The 13,326-nt window shown below is 42.7% G+C and overlaps 1 long non-coding RNA gene across 1 annotated transcript in view; it reads left to right on the forward strand.

Moving 5' to 3' along the window:
- Window positions 1–12,437, forward strand: part of LOC128932237 (uncharacterized) — a 68,314-nt gene extending 55,877 nt beyond the window's left edge. Inside the window, exon 3 of the long non-coding RNA XR_013536236.1 lies at window positions 11,315–12,437. This is a non-coding gene — a long non-coding RNA (uncharacterized LOC128932237). The remainder of the gene's footprint in view (window positions 1–11,314) is intronic.
- The last annotated feature ends 889 nt before the right edge of the window (window positions 12,438–13,326 follow it).

Raw genomic sequence — 13,326 nt, forward strand, 5'->3', positions numbered from 1 at the left:
CCCTGGCCACAAACCTGGAAGCAAGAGTACTGTCATCAGCACCGCCTCAGCTCAGTGGAGACCTGTGACCACCCTGGCCACAAACCTGGAAGCAAGAGTACTGTCATCAGCACCGCCTCAGCTCAGTGGAGACCTGTGACCACCCTGGCCACAAACCTGGAAGCAAGAGTACTGTCATCAGCACCGCCTCAGCTCAGTGGAGACCTGTGACCACCCTGGCCACAAACCTGGAAGCAAGAGTACTGTCATCAGCACTGCCTCAGCTCAGTGGAGACCTGTGACCATGCTGGCCACAAACCTGGACAAGCAAGAGTACTGTCATCAGCACCGCCTCAGCTCAGTGGAGATGTGTGACCACCCTGGCCACAAACCTGGCAAGAAGCAAAGGCAGCAACAACGTGTGCTAATCGTGACTTCACAGGGGTCCATTCTAGGGACCCCCAGAACTGTGGGAGAGCCAGGTCATACTTTGGCTGAAGTTTCTGACAGACTGGATGAGGCCTCGGTGTAATTAAGGTTAGCAAGAGAAACAATGTATTTGACTATTGTTCAAACTTATAAAAAGGAAAAGATTTTCTGAGATCTGCAGCAATAGAATTCTCAGATTTTGTTTTATGTTTCTTACGATGTTATATCTGGAATTTTCATTTATGTTTAAAATTCAGTATATAAATTGTGTGTGATTTAATCACTTTTTTTTTTTTTTTTTTTTTTTGAGACGGAGATTCGCTCTTGTTACCCAGGCTGGAGTGCAATGGCACGATCTTGGCTCACCACAACCTCCACCTCCTGGGTTCAGGCAATTCTCCTGCCTCAGCCTCCCTGAGTAGCTGGGATTACAGGCATGCGCCACCGTGCCCAGCTAATTTTTTGTATTTTTAGTAGAGATGGGGTTTCACCATGTTGACCAGGATGGTCTCGATCTCTTGACCTCATGATCCACCCGCCTCGGCCTCCCAAAGTGCTGGGATTACAGGCTTGAGCCACCGCGCCCGGCCCCTAATCACTTTTTTATGTTAGTTATTATAGATATGTCCTTATTTTGGATTCTTAAGTTTGATTTATCTCTCTGTTGACCCAGTTATGCTTGGAACCAAATAGTTTTGGTGACACAAAAACCCAGCTCTTGCTCCAGCTTGACAATAAAATCGCTTTCTAAGTTTCCAATATGTATGTCTTTATTTTTTATAAAGTTTAGTTTTTTTCCATCTCTCCTTTCTTTTTTGATGGTTTTCCAAATTATTTTGGCATAGAGAAGGAAGGAAATTAATGTTTATTGAACTCCCTATTAAGTATAAAGTGTTAATGTAAATTTACCTTTTAGTATTACATTCAAACTTTAACTTTTGTTCAGAAACAGTTTTTGTAGTGTTAACTTTTTGTGTCCTACATTTCATGAAAATAATATTTAAGGTACTTAACTATGTCTTTGCTGTTATAGTCATATAAATCACTTAAATTTATTGTCTCCCTCTACAGCTCCAAGCTTTTGTAGCTCTTCTTTAGACAGAGAGTGTGTTGAAATACTCTTTTAGGCTCTATATTTGCAGAAGAGCCTTCTGCCTTAAACACAAACAAACAATAACCAAAACAAAATAAATATTATCCCAAAACACCAGTGAAATGGCATTATTATGAGTTTGTAGTGAGAATCAAGAATTTTTAAAAGACGTATGACAATTTTATCCTTGGAACTTGCTGATATTCTCTAGAATGAATTTAAAAATCTTATAGTCATTGAACTTTTGAATGACAGCTCTCTCCTCTCTCAGCTGTCTCCATTAAATATCCTATGTCTTTATAGTTCAAGAATTTGGTAAGTAGTTATTCAGAATAGTCCTCTAGATAGTCAAGAAAGATTTGTTGTTCTTAACTGGAGGCAAATTGTTTTCAGTGATTTCGCTCAGTATGATTTCTAGTATATTTTTCTTCTCTTTTTCTCTGGCAACACAATTCACAGAGATCTGTTATTTTAGGTCTATAGGGTTTTTTTTTTTAAGAAAAATACTTTAAATTTTAAACTATCTCTCTTGTATTCAATTTTCTATTATTGTTGAACTTTTTTTTTGAGATGGAGTCTCGCTCTGTCACCCAGGCTGGAGTGCAGTGGTGCAATCTTGGCTCACTGCAACTTCCACCTCCTGGGTTCAAGTGATTCTTCTGCCTCAGCCTCCCGAGTAGCTGGGACTACAGGCACGTGCCACTATGCCTGGCTAATTCTTGTATTTTTAGTAGAAATGGGGTTTCACCATATTGGCCAGGCTGGTCTTGAACGCCTGACCTCGTGATCCGCCTGCTTGAGCCTCCCAAAGTAATCCCACCCCTGCTGGGATTACAGGTGTAAGCCACTGCATCCGGCCAGTTGTTGAACTTTTAAAGATATTTACAACTCTCTCAGCAGGCTGAAGATAGAAGAGGCACCTCCTATTGTTTATTTCTTCTTTAAAAGCTCATTCAGTGGAGCTCAAAATAGCCAGGTGGCAGTCTCAAGTTTTACATCAATAGAAGCGGCATTGCTATAGACTTCAGAGGAAGTATTACTGCCTTCAGAACTATGGCCTTAAACCAGCAGAGCCTAAAGTTGCAGGTTGAGAAGCAAATATAAGTGAGTTCTTACATGTAGTGGTAAGAGGAGCGACTTCCACTTCCACACCTCAGTCCTGGGAGGTGGTATTCCAGCTGTAGGGGAAACACCACCATATATTGGTCACTAGTTCGAAGAATGTATTTCTTATTCAACCGCAAAGTATTGTTTGACCATAAAAAAAAACGACAAGCAAATCCTGCCATCTGTGATAACATAGATGAACTGGAGGAAGATATGATAAGTGAATGAGCCAGACACAGAAAGACAAATGGTGCATGATGTGACTTACATGTGGAATCTAAAAAAGTGAAACTCATAGAGGTAGAGAGTAGAGAGAGGTTGTTGCCAGGAGCTGGGGAGGTGGGAGAAATTGGGGGATGGTCAAAGGACACGAGATGAATAAGTTCTGAAGAGCTAATGTGTGGCATGGTGATGACAGTTCATAACGCTAAGCCAGTGTGGCAACATATGCCTGTAATCCCAGCTACTCAGGAAACTGAGGCAGGAGAATCACTTGAGCTCAGCAGTTTCAGCCCAGGTTGGGCAACAGAGTAAGACTCCGTCTCAAAAAAAAAAAAAAAAAAACAGTAACAATGCTAACATTTTATTGTTTACTTGAAATTTGCTTAAAAAGCAGATCCCAAGTGTCTTCACGCCTCATCCTCACTACACGCACAAAATGTTAACTGTGGGTCAGGAGCAGTGGCTCATGCCTGGAATCCCAGCACTTTGGAAAGCTGAAGCCGGTGAATCATTAGGGTCAGGAGTTCAAGACCAGCCTGGCCAACATGGTGAAAGCCCATCTCTACTAAAAATACAATATGTAGCCGGGGTGGTGGCGTGTGTATGTAGTCCCAGCCACTTGGGAGGCCGAGGCAGGAGAATCACTTGAACCCAGGTGGTGGAGGTTGCAGTGAGCCAAGATTGTGCCATTGATTGAAAACTGCTTTCACCGTGGTCCAGTTTTAGCTGGTTCTCAGTCTGGTCCAGTGTCTGAGCCCTGCCTCTGGAGTCAAGTCCCGCCTCCTACTTCATCATCAGCTTCTAATTGGAAGGGAAAGGTATGACATTGATTGAGAGTACCAGGGAGAAAGGAATAGATAGAGAAGGAAAAAGGCCCTGAAATTCAGCTCTGGGACACATCAACAGTCAGAGGTTGAGCAGAAGAGGAGAGACCAGCAAAGGAGTCTGAGGCATGCTCAGTGAGGTGGGGAGAAAAGGAGTGCAACGGCATGGCTCTTTGTTATCACAGAAGCCAGGAGAAGGAAGTATTTCAAAAAGTAGGGAGTGGCCAATTGTGTTGAAACGTCAGCTGTTGTTGAAAGGTTAAGTTAGATGAAGACTGAAAATTGTCCCTTGGATTTGGCAAATGGAGGATGCTGGTGACCTTGGCCAGACAGGTTTCTATGATGGGGGAGGTTCAGAAGCTGGATTTTAAGTGACTTACTTTGGGGAGTGGGGAAGTGGAATCAGTGACTGTATTCTTTGGACTGCTCTTTCCTCACCATTAAAGTAGTAGGAAAGAAGGCAAGGAAAGGCCAGTTTGCTTTTCAAGGGAAAATGGTCAAGAAAGGCCTGCCTGTAGCCTAGCTCAGCTCAGCAAGGGCTGAGGAACACTGCCTTTTTTTTTGTTTTTTGTTTGAGTTTAAATATTTAGGTTTATTCAGCAAAATTTGCTAATCCACTCTGTGAAGACTGATTTATCATCAAATCTAAGTGAATTCTTCTTTATCATATTACTAGAAATAAATCAACAATCCTAATTTCCATGTAATCTTATATAGGGAGGAGCAAATTGTTCCTGTTTAAATAATATTTGCATGAGAATCATGCTTGAAGTTTGCAATTTCAAAACACCCATTTTAAAATATTTTTTTCCTATTGCTTCCTCCAAATCCTTCACACTACCTCTTTCTGCTTGTACTTTCTTTACCTCTGAAGAACCACTGGGCAGCACTGGCCGTGGGAGGGTACCATCCAAGTTTTTTGTAACAGTGTATCTGTTTTTCTCTCTATTCACTAAGAAAATCAAGTTATAGTTATCTTTAACACTGACAAGAAACTATGAGACTTAATTTCATAAATCACATCATTTCTTTTTTTGGTATAGGCATTTAATGCTAATGACCCCTTTACCTTCAATCCCAGCTTTTGGAAAGCTTTTAATCTTGTTAATCATATGCTTACACAGCATGACTAAGTCTGATCTAGTTGCTGGCTGATTCCAACAGGAAATTTCTCTTTAGGAAAGTTCACTCTGCAGCTACATTCATCTGATGTCGTCATAGACAGCGCGTATTTCAGACTGTGAGGCAAGAATATAATATTCTAATAATAGGTCAGTTGAGCCTGTAAAATTGTTTATTCACTTTGATTTCTTTTCTTTTCTTTTTTTTTGGTGTATGTGTGAGACAGGCTCTTGCTTCGTTGCTCAGGCTGGAGTGCAGTGGCATGATCTTGGCTCACTGCAGCCTCCACCTCCTGGGCTCAAGCAATCCTCCCACCTCAGCCTCCTGAGTAGCTGGAACCACAGGCGTACTCTATCATGCCCCACTCATTTTTGTGTTTTTAGTGGAGACAGGGTTTTGCCACATTGCCCAGGCTGGTCTTGAACTCCTGAGCTCCAGCAATCTGCCCACCTCAGCCTCCCAAAGTGCTGAGATTGCAGGTGTGAGCCACTGCGCCTGGCCCACTTCGATTTCTTTACCTAAAGCCGTGCTTTAAACACTAAGTGGTAAGAACCCTGTGTTTGAAATAGGTTTCAATCCACACCCCCACCCTGCTATGAAGGCTAAAGCCTGCTCCAGCTTGTATTCTTCACTCCACCCTGGAGGAAACTGTTCATTTCTAGATCTTTTAAGATGCCAAACTGGTTAGTCAGAGGATTTCCAAGCTCATTCAAAATTCATCTTTCTATTCAATCATCACTCCTATGCTTCCCCACTCTACTCATAAAAAAAATAAAAAAGAAAGAAAGAGGAGAAAAGTCAATCTTTGAAAATGGCACCTGTGCTCTCCAGTTTTGAAGGCATAATACCAGGGTATGAACAATGGAAGACAGTAAGTTGTTATAATCAAACCTCTCTTGCCTTCTAGCAGTTAGAAGGATTAATTAATGAATCAATCAAATGATGAGCTCACTGCTTGCTATTATTATTATGTTAAAAGACGTGAACACAGAAAGTCTTTGCTGCCGTCTTAAGCCCTTCAGGATCCATTCTTTGTTCATTTCTTCAGTCGTGTCTCTTATTCACCATGTCCTACTGTAGTTAACAATCACATCACAATTCTTTTCAAAACTTGAAAGAAACAACTTGAAAGAAACCGCAGCGCTCTCTTTTGTTTCTGAGCCTTAATAAAGAATTAGTCTCCCTCTACCCCCAACTCAGGAATACTTTTCTTCCTCCATTCCTTTCCCTAGGCATCTCGGTCTAGTTAATGAATGAGAGTTAGGTCTCACTTTAGATGTCACTTCCTCCAGGAAGCCTTCCTAACTATCCAAGGTTGATTAGACATCCCTCTTCCAGACCCTGGTACTCCCTGCATCACAGCACTTATAACACCCTGTTTCAAAAGTAGAGCTGCCTGGTGCCCAATGTCTCCCTGGTACCAAGCCTCAGGTATAGTAGTTTCTCAATATATATCTCAATATATATTTATTGAATAAATACATCGAATAATGTGATTTTGTAAATAATAAATTAAAAACATACTTCCCTTTAACGCAATTTAAAAAATTACAGTGATAAGTAAAACATTAAATGAACTTTGAGTATTAAATAAAATATTAAATAAACTGAACTTGGACTTCAGTTGGACAGTCTGTAAAGTTCTAAAGTTCCACGCCTTGTGACCAGAGACACCAGGTTTAATGAGGACTGCTTAAGATGATTTCTGAACAAGTCAAAGTTAATGATTTACACAAAGTAGGTGTTCTTTTTATTGGTAAAGACATTAAACTTTAAGATGTTGAGGTACTTTCCTGATGAGAAAAAGCATACGGCTTTCCGGCGGTGACGACCTACGCACGAGAACATGCCCCTCGCAAAGGATCTCCTTCATCCCTCTCCAGAAGAGAAGAGGAAACACAGGAAGAAGCGCCTGGTGCAGAGCCCCAGTTCCTACTCCATGGATGTGAAGTGCCCAGGATGCTGTAAAATCACCCCGGTCTTCAGCCAGGCACAAACGGTAATTCTGTGTGTTGGTTGCTCCACTGTCCTCTGCCAGCTCCAGGAGGAAAAGCAAGGCTTACAGGAGGATGTCCTTTCAGGAGGAAGCAGCACTAAAAGCACTCCGAATCAAGATGAGTGGGAAACCATCTCAATAAATACATTTTGGATTAAAAAAAAAGAGAGAGAGAGAAAGCATATGTATATTGAAATGTTTTCACATCCAAGTTAGCAGCGCTATAGTGCCTCTGTGACACTGCAGTGCACTTTCTACCATGAAGATGGAATCCAAACAACCCCACCCCTCTTGCCCTCACATTCTTCACTGCCCTCTCCTCTTTGGTAGCCACCGATGGGACCCCCCAGCCTGCTGCCAGCCTCACTGGGTGCACGGTCTGTGTGAGCACCCATGGGGGTGGAAGTTGCATAAGAGGACAGGCAGGACTGAGCAGACAGAATGGCATACGGTTTGTTCTGGGCTCAGGTACAGCTGGAACCCATTTGTGTCGTGACACAGGAGGTAACAGCAGCTGGGCCAGGCCAAGCTCCTGAAGACCTAGCCCACTATCTGCTTGTGGCCTCCCAGGTTCCTTCTGGGATGAAAAGGCAGAGAGGTGGAGGAGAGAAAGGGACACCTCAGGAGGACTGGCCAGGTCCCCGGCAGGTGAGAGGGTGCAGGAAGCAGGGTCAAAGGAAGGAAACGAAGGAGAGTGTCTAGAAAAGGGGGTGTCATGTACGCTAGAGGCTGGTAAAAGGGAGGGACAGACTGGACCCAGCCTGTTTTAGACCTTTGTACTGAGGCCAGCTGCTGTATCCTGGGGCAACGGGAAAGAAAACACACCTTAGCACTGGATTCCAGTCCAGGTCATAACAACAGTTAACATTTGCAGTGTTTCTCTTCCTTGTGCCCTTTATTCTCGGCTCTGAAAAGACAGAGTTCTCCAAGTCTTATTCCTCAACCTGCACACCGGACCTTTCCCCATCAATTAGTCTCCTTGGAATTTGCTCTTTTATTCCCCTCCTAGCTCCTTCACACCTGCCTAAACACATGCTTGTTTCCTTATGTTAAAAGATAATAATCACCTCCCTCCACAATTTCACCACCTGAGTTGCTGACCTGTAGCCCACTCTCCTTCCCACTCCTCCGTTTGCACCTTGATTTCCTGATTCATCTTCTACCTCTGTGGAGGGACTTCTGCGCGCTGAGAGCTCCACATCTTAGCTCCATTTCCTGAGTGCTCTGACCTTGAACGAATCGCTTAATTCCTGAATCTTGGTCACCCCATCGACAAAATGGGGATGATGATAATCTCCTCATATGATTGTTCTGATGATTAAAACGAATGCGTCACTCATTTTAAAGGGAGCATTCAAAACCCGTTACCTGTAAAATGTTTAAAAACCTATGGTTTTCTAATTCTAGTAGCCACTAAAAGTATATGACTTCCTGCACTAATAATGAGAGGCAATGCTCCCCAAGTAATTTGTGTGACATGAAAGTAATAATCCTCCTATTTCTTTTCCTTTTCAGCTGGGGCTTCTATGTGTGTAAAGAACTCTTACCATGCCAGACGATTTTAGTACAGTCTTTCATTTCGCCCTCGAAGGGTACTAATAAATTGATATTATAATTCTTGTTTTAAAATGGGAGAAACAGCTGGGTGTGGTGGCTCATGCCTGTAATCTCAGCACTTTGGGAGGCTGAGGCAGGTGGATCACCTGAAGTCAAGAGTTCAAGACCAGCCTGACTGATATGGTGATACCCCATCTCTACTAAAAATACACACACAAATTAGCTGGGCATGGTGGCATGCACCTATAGTCCCAGCTACTCAGGAGGGTGAGACAGGAGAATTGCTTGAACCTGGGAGGCGGAGGCTTCAGTGAGCTGAGGTTGCACCACTGCACTCCAGCCTGGGCAACAGAGCAACACTCCGTCTCATAAATAAATAAATACATAATAAAAGAGGACAAATAACTTGCCCAAGGTCCCAAGGTTAATAAGCAGAAGAGCAGGAGTTCGAGCACTGTTCTCTTTAACAGCAAATCCCATGCTGTTTTCACTAAGTGCTAATGTAGCTAGTGTACCCTGGTGACAAAGTGCTCGCACTCACGCTACTCGCCATGATTTCTTCCTTGCGCGTTTTCCAAAAGAAAACTGCTCCTAAACCTCTTTGAGAAAACCACTGCGTCAACATTGCTGTGTTCCTTGCTTCAGGCTAGTCCCTTAACCTGAGGTGGTTTTGCTGAAGTTCTCTGCCCCTGGTGTCGAAGGTCAACACTGGCCACTGCTCCCACTGTGCTCTCCAGCCTCCTTGACTCCCGATTCCTGTTCTGCCCATGGGCAGGTGCTTGGCCCTGAGCTGCCTGCCGTGGTGCTTCCTTCACCCCCCTCCCCCGCTCAGTTCCCAGCACTTCAGCTGGGCTTGATTCCTGCCATTCGTGTCTTGACAGCCCCTCACTAGGATCTAGAACTCAGCCCTTTAAAGAAGTGGGAACTCGCCACTGCTCAGATAAAATCTTCTGAATTATGAGAGGTACATTCCCCATCCTTTGCTCTGCTTGCTTGGTGGAAACCTCACATTATTATTTATTTATTTTTTTTTTTGAGATGCAGTCATGCTCTGTTGCCCAGGCTGGAGTGCGGTGGTACGATCTTAGCTCTCTGTAACATCTGCCTCCCAGGGTCAAGCAATTCTCCTGAGTAGTTGGGATTACAGGTGCCCACCATCAACCCCGATTATTTTTTTGTGTTTTTAGTAGAGACAGATTTCACCATGTTGCCCAGGCTGGTCTCGATCTACTGACCTTAGGTGATCCGCCCACCTTGGCCTCCCAAAGTGCTGGGATTACAGGCATGAACCACTGTGCCTGGCTGTAAACAGCCCGCCCTCCGCCCCATTACCCCACATTTTGCTGTTGCTTAAATCACAACTAAACCTGTCACGTTGTATCATAACCCTAGATCCAATTTTGCACCCGTGCTCAGCCCGGAAAAAAGATTATGGATGGGTACTGGTTCATGACCTGTTAGAAACCGAGCTGCACTGCAGGTGGCGGGGGTGGAGGAGCATGAATGAGCATTAACACCTGAGCTCTGCCTCCTGTTACATCAGTGGTGCCATTAGATTCTCACAGGAGCTTGAACCCTATTGTGAACTGCACATGTGAGGGATCTGGGTTGCATACTCCTTATGAGAACCTCATGCCTGATGATCTGAGGTGGAACAGTTTCATTCCAAAACCATCCCCCACCCCATTGTCCATGGAAAAACTGTTTTCCATGAAACTGGTCCCTGGTGCCAAAAAGGTTGGGGACCGCTGGCATAGAAGGTGGAACCATATGTCCCTCTTATTTTGCCTTCTCCTTTGCCCCATTGCTATCTCATTCTCAGGCCCCAAATACATTTTTTTTTTTTTTGTATTTAGGGATTTATATTTTCATCATTGTGTTCTATATTGATTTTTTTGTTAACCTAATTAGGAGCAACTATTAATAATTTTCTTCCCTCATAACCAACAAACGCTTACTGTGGGAAAACAAAGAATAACAAAAATCGGCCGCGCGCGGTGCCCACGCCTGTAACCCCAGCACTGTGGGAGGCCGAGGCGGGCAGATCACGAGGTCAAGAGATCGAGACCAGCCTGGTCAACATGGTGAAACCCCGTCTCTACTAAAAATACAAAAAATTAGCTGAGCATGGTGGCACGTGCCTGTAATCCCAGCTACTCAGGAGGCTGAGGCAGGAGAATTGCCTGAACCCAGGAGGCGGGGGTTGTGGTGAGCCGAGACTGCGCCATTGTACTCCAGCCTGGGTAACAAGAGCGAAACTCCGTCTCAAAAAAAAAAAAAAAAAAAAAAAGAATATAAAAAATCTTACCACATATCAAACAAAAACAGTACAGGAAAAAAACACATGAGGATCATGAGGATTACGGAATCTACTGTCCATCACTAACCACTTTCCCAGGCTGCAGGGTAGTGGCGCCATCAGGGCTCAGTGCAGCTTCAACCTGCTGGGCTTCAATGACCCTCCTGCCTAAGCCTCCCAAGTAGCTGGGACTGCAGCCACCTGTCACCATGCTCCGCTAATTTTTAAACATTTTTAGTAGAGAGGATGTTTCGCTACACTGCCCAGACTGGTGAACTCCTGGCCTCAAGCAATCCTCCCTCCACAGCCTCACAAAGTGCTGGGATTACAGGTGTGCGCCACTGCCCCCAGTGGCCAATATATTTTAAATAACTTTTTAAGGTTGTTTTTTTTTTTGTTTTTTGTTTTTTAACTTTTCTCTTTATATTGTATGAGATGAGGGCAGGAGAGCAAGATAAGATCATTTGTAGAATTTGCACAAGTGAGTGGTGGTCCATAAGAAATAGAGAATATCACTCACACTTGGCTACATGAAGAGCCATGAAGGCCATTCTCAAAGAAGACAGAAGGGTAATCTAGCAGTGAGACTAAGGAATAGTTTGGTTTGTTACGAATCCTCTTTTTGTGTGTTTCAGATTCCCTTTATAAAGTAAAATGGGGGCTGAAATGTCCATTTCTTGCTTCAGGTGCATTATTACTAAGATGCCATCTGTTTATGGACCTGCTTCAAGTGCGATCCTCAATGAGAAAGTCTTTCTCAGATGATTTCTACGAGAAGGTTTGTTAGACTCCAGTGTACGCTCCATCAAAGCTCTGGCTGGGCAGATGATGCCACAGCTCTTTGCTTTTACAGTGTGAGGACTCAGCGACTGTATTTTAGGAGGTCACACTCCCCTTTGTGTCAGAGGGAAGGAATATCCTTCTATGCTTGCAATCTGTCCTGATAATGGACCTCTGAGTCCCCAGGAGCATCAACATCAAAACTTACTGAGATATACCAATGCTGTATTGGATTGTTCCAAAGATGGCAGCACAAGCATATATAGAACATGTACTTACAATGTTCTGACTTCTCCCCATGATAGGTGAGGGTCTATGTTCTATACCCTTCAATCTGGAGGAGATTTTTTTTTTTTACAGTTTCAACCGATTCATTTGGTGGAAGTGATGCTAAGTGACTTCTGAGGTGACTTTATAAAAAGGATAGTGCTTTCACCTAGCTCTTGCTCTTCACATACACCATAGGAATCCTGATCCTACATGTAATATGTCAGTTCAGCTATTTCAAAGCTATGATGCTGGGAGGAGCTGTGGGGAGGGCTCTTGGAGATAGGGAGAGATACCCAAAGATTCCCAGTTATGACAGCCCTCAGCTGTTTTGAGTCTTCCAGCATCAGCTGTCAGAATATGAGTGAGCCAAGTAAACATACAGGTAACTGGTGGAGTCAAAATAAGACCCCTCTAGATAGATGGCTCTATAGGGCATGCATGACTTCCATGGAGAACAAGTCTCACTGAAGAGAAGCTCACAGCAAAACATACAGCTTGCCAGGAAACAAACCACTGCAAATGTGACTCAGCAAAGGCAACAAATGCGAGAATTGACACACCAGCAACTCTAGACAATGCAGCAATTTGAAAGACACTCCCAAACAAATGTGTTTAAAGTGTTTTAAAAGACAAGACTCTAAGATAAAGTAAGATATTATGAAAAAGAATGTATAAATTTGAAAAATAATGGACATTCTAGAAATAAAAAATGAATAAAATAAATAAAAAATGAACATTTTAGAAATAAACAAATAAAAAGTCAATGGACATATTAAAGAGTAGACTGAATATAATTGCAAGGATAATTAGGCGATTGGATATTAAATCTGAGGAAATTTCCTAAGACTAGCAAAGAGAAATAAAACGATGGAAAAAAAGAAAAGAAAACTTAAGACATGGAGGATAAAATGAGAAACTCCAGCCTACATCTAACCGGAGCTCTAGAAGGATAAAATGGAGAAAAATGCATGGAGTAGGGGTGGGATAAGCAATATTTGACTACATAAAGGCTGAAAAATTTCCAGAATTGAAAAATTTGGATTTTCAGGTTATGCACACCAAGTCCTGAAGAAGATATCCAAAACAAAACCCACCTTGACCCAACGCAATAATGCAACTATCAACTGAAAAAGAAAATATTAAAAGTTAACTACAGAGAAAAAAAAAATCTGTAAGTGATATCAATGAGACTGACTGCAGACTTCTGATCAACAGCGGTAGTGGCCAAAAGATAATGGAATAGTCACTTTCAAATGTTCGTGTCAATAATGTCCATTTATAATTCCCTAGCTGATAAAATTATAACTCAAAAGCATACGTGGAATGAAGTGAAAGTGATCTACGAAGATGTAGAAAATCTTACTCACAGACCTTTAGTTGAAAGCACTTCTAAAGAATGTGCTTCCCCCAGACAGAAATTGAGTCCAAAAGGAAAGAATGGGATACAAAAAACAAGCAATAAGAGAAAGCACTGGAAATATATGTCGGTAAATTGAATTAGATAATAACTATAAAAGCAGTAACAATGATGACTGATCGTCAGAGAATTTAAAATAAGAGGGAATTTAAAAATACTAGACAGTAACACATGTTTGCAGGAGGGGAACTGGAGAGGTAAAATGTTTTCTTTTGTTTATTTAAGATCTTG

This window comes from Callithrix jacchus, chromosome 5, assembly GCF_049354715.1.
Source record: "Callithrix jacchus isolate 240 chromosome 5, calJac240_pri, whole genome shotgun sequence".
In the NCBI taxonomy this organism is placed as follows: Eukaryota; Metazoa; Chordata; class Mammalia; order Primates; family Cebidae; genus Callithrix; species Callithrix jacchus.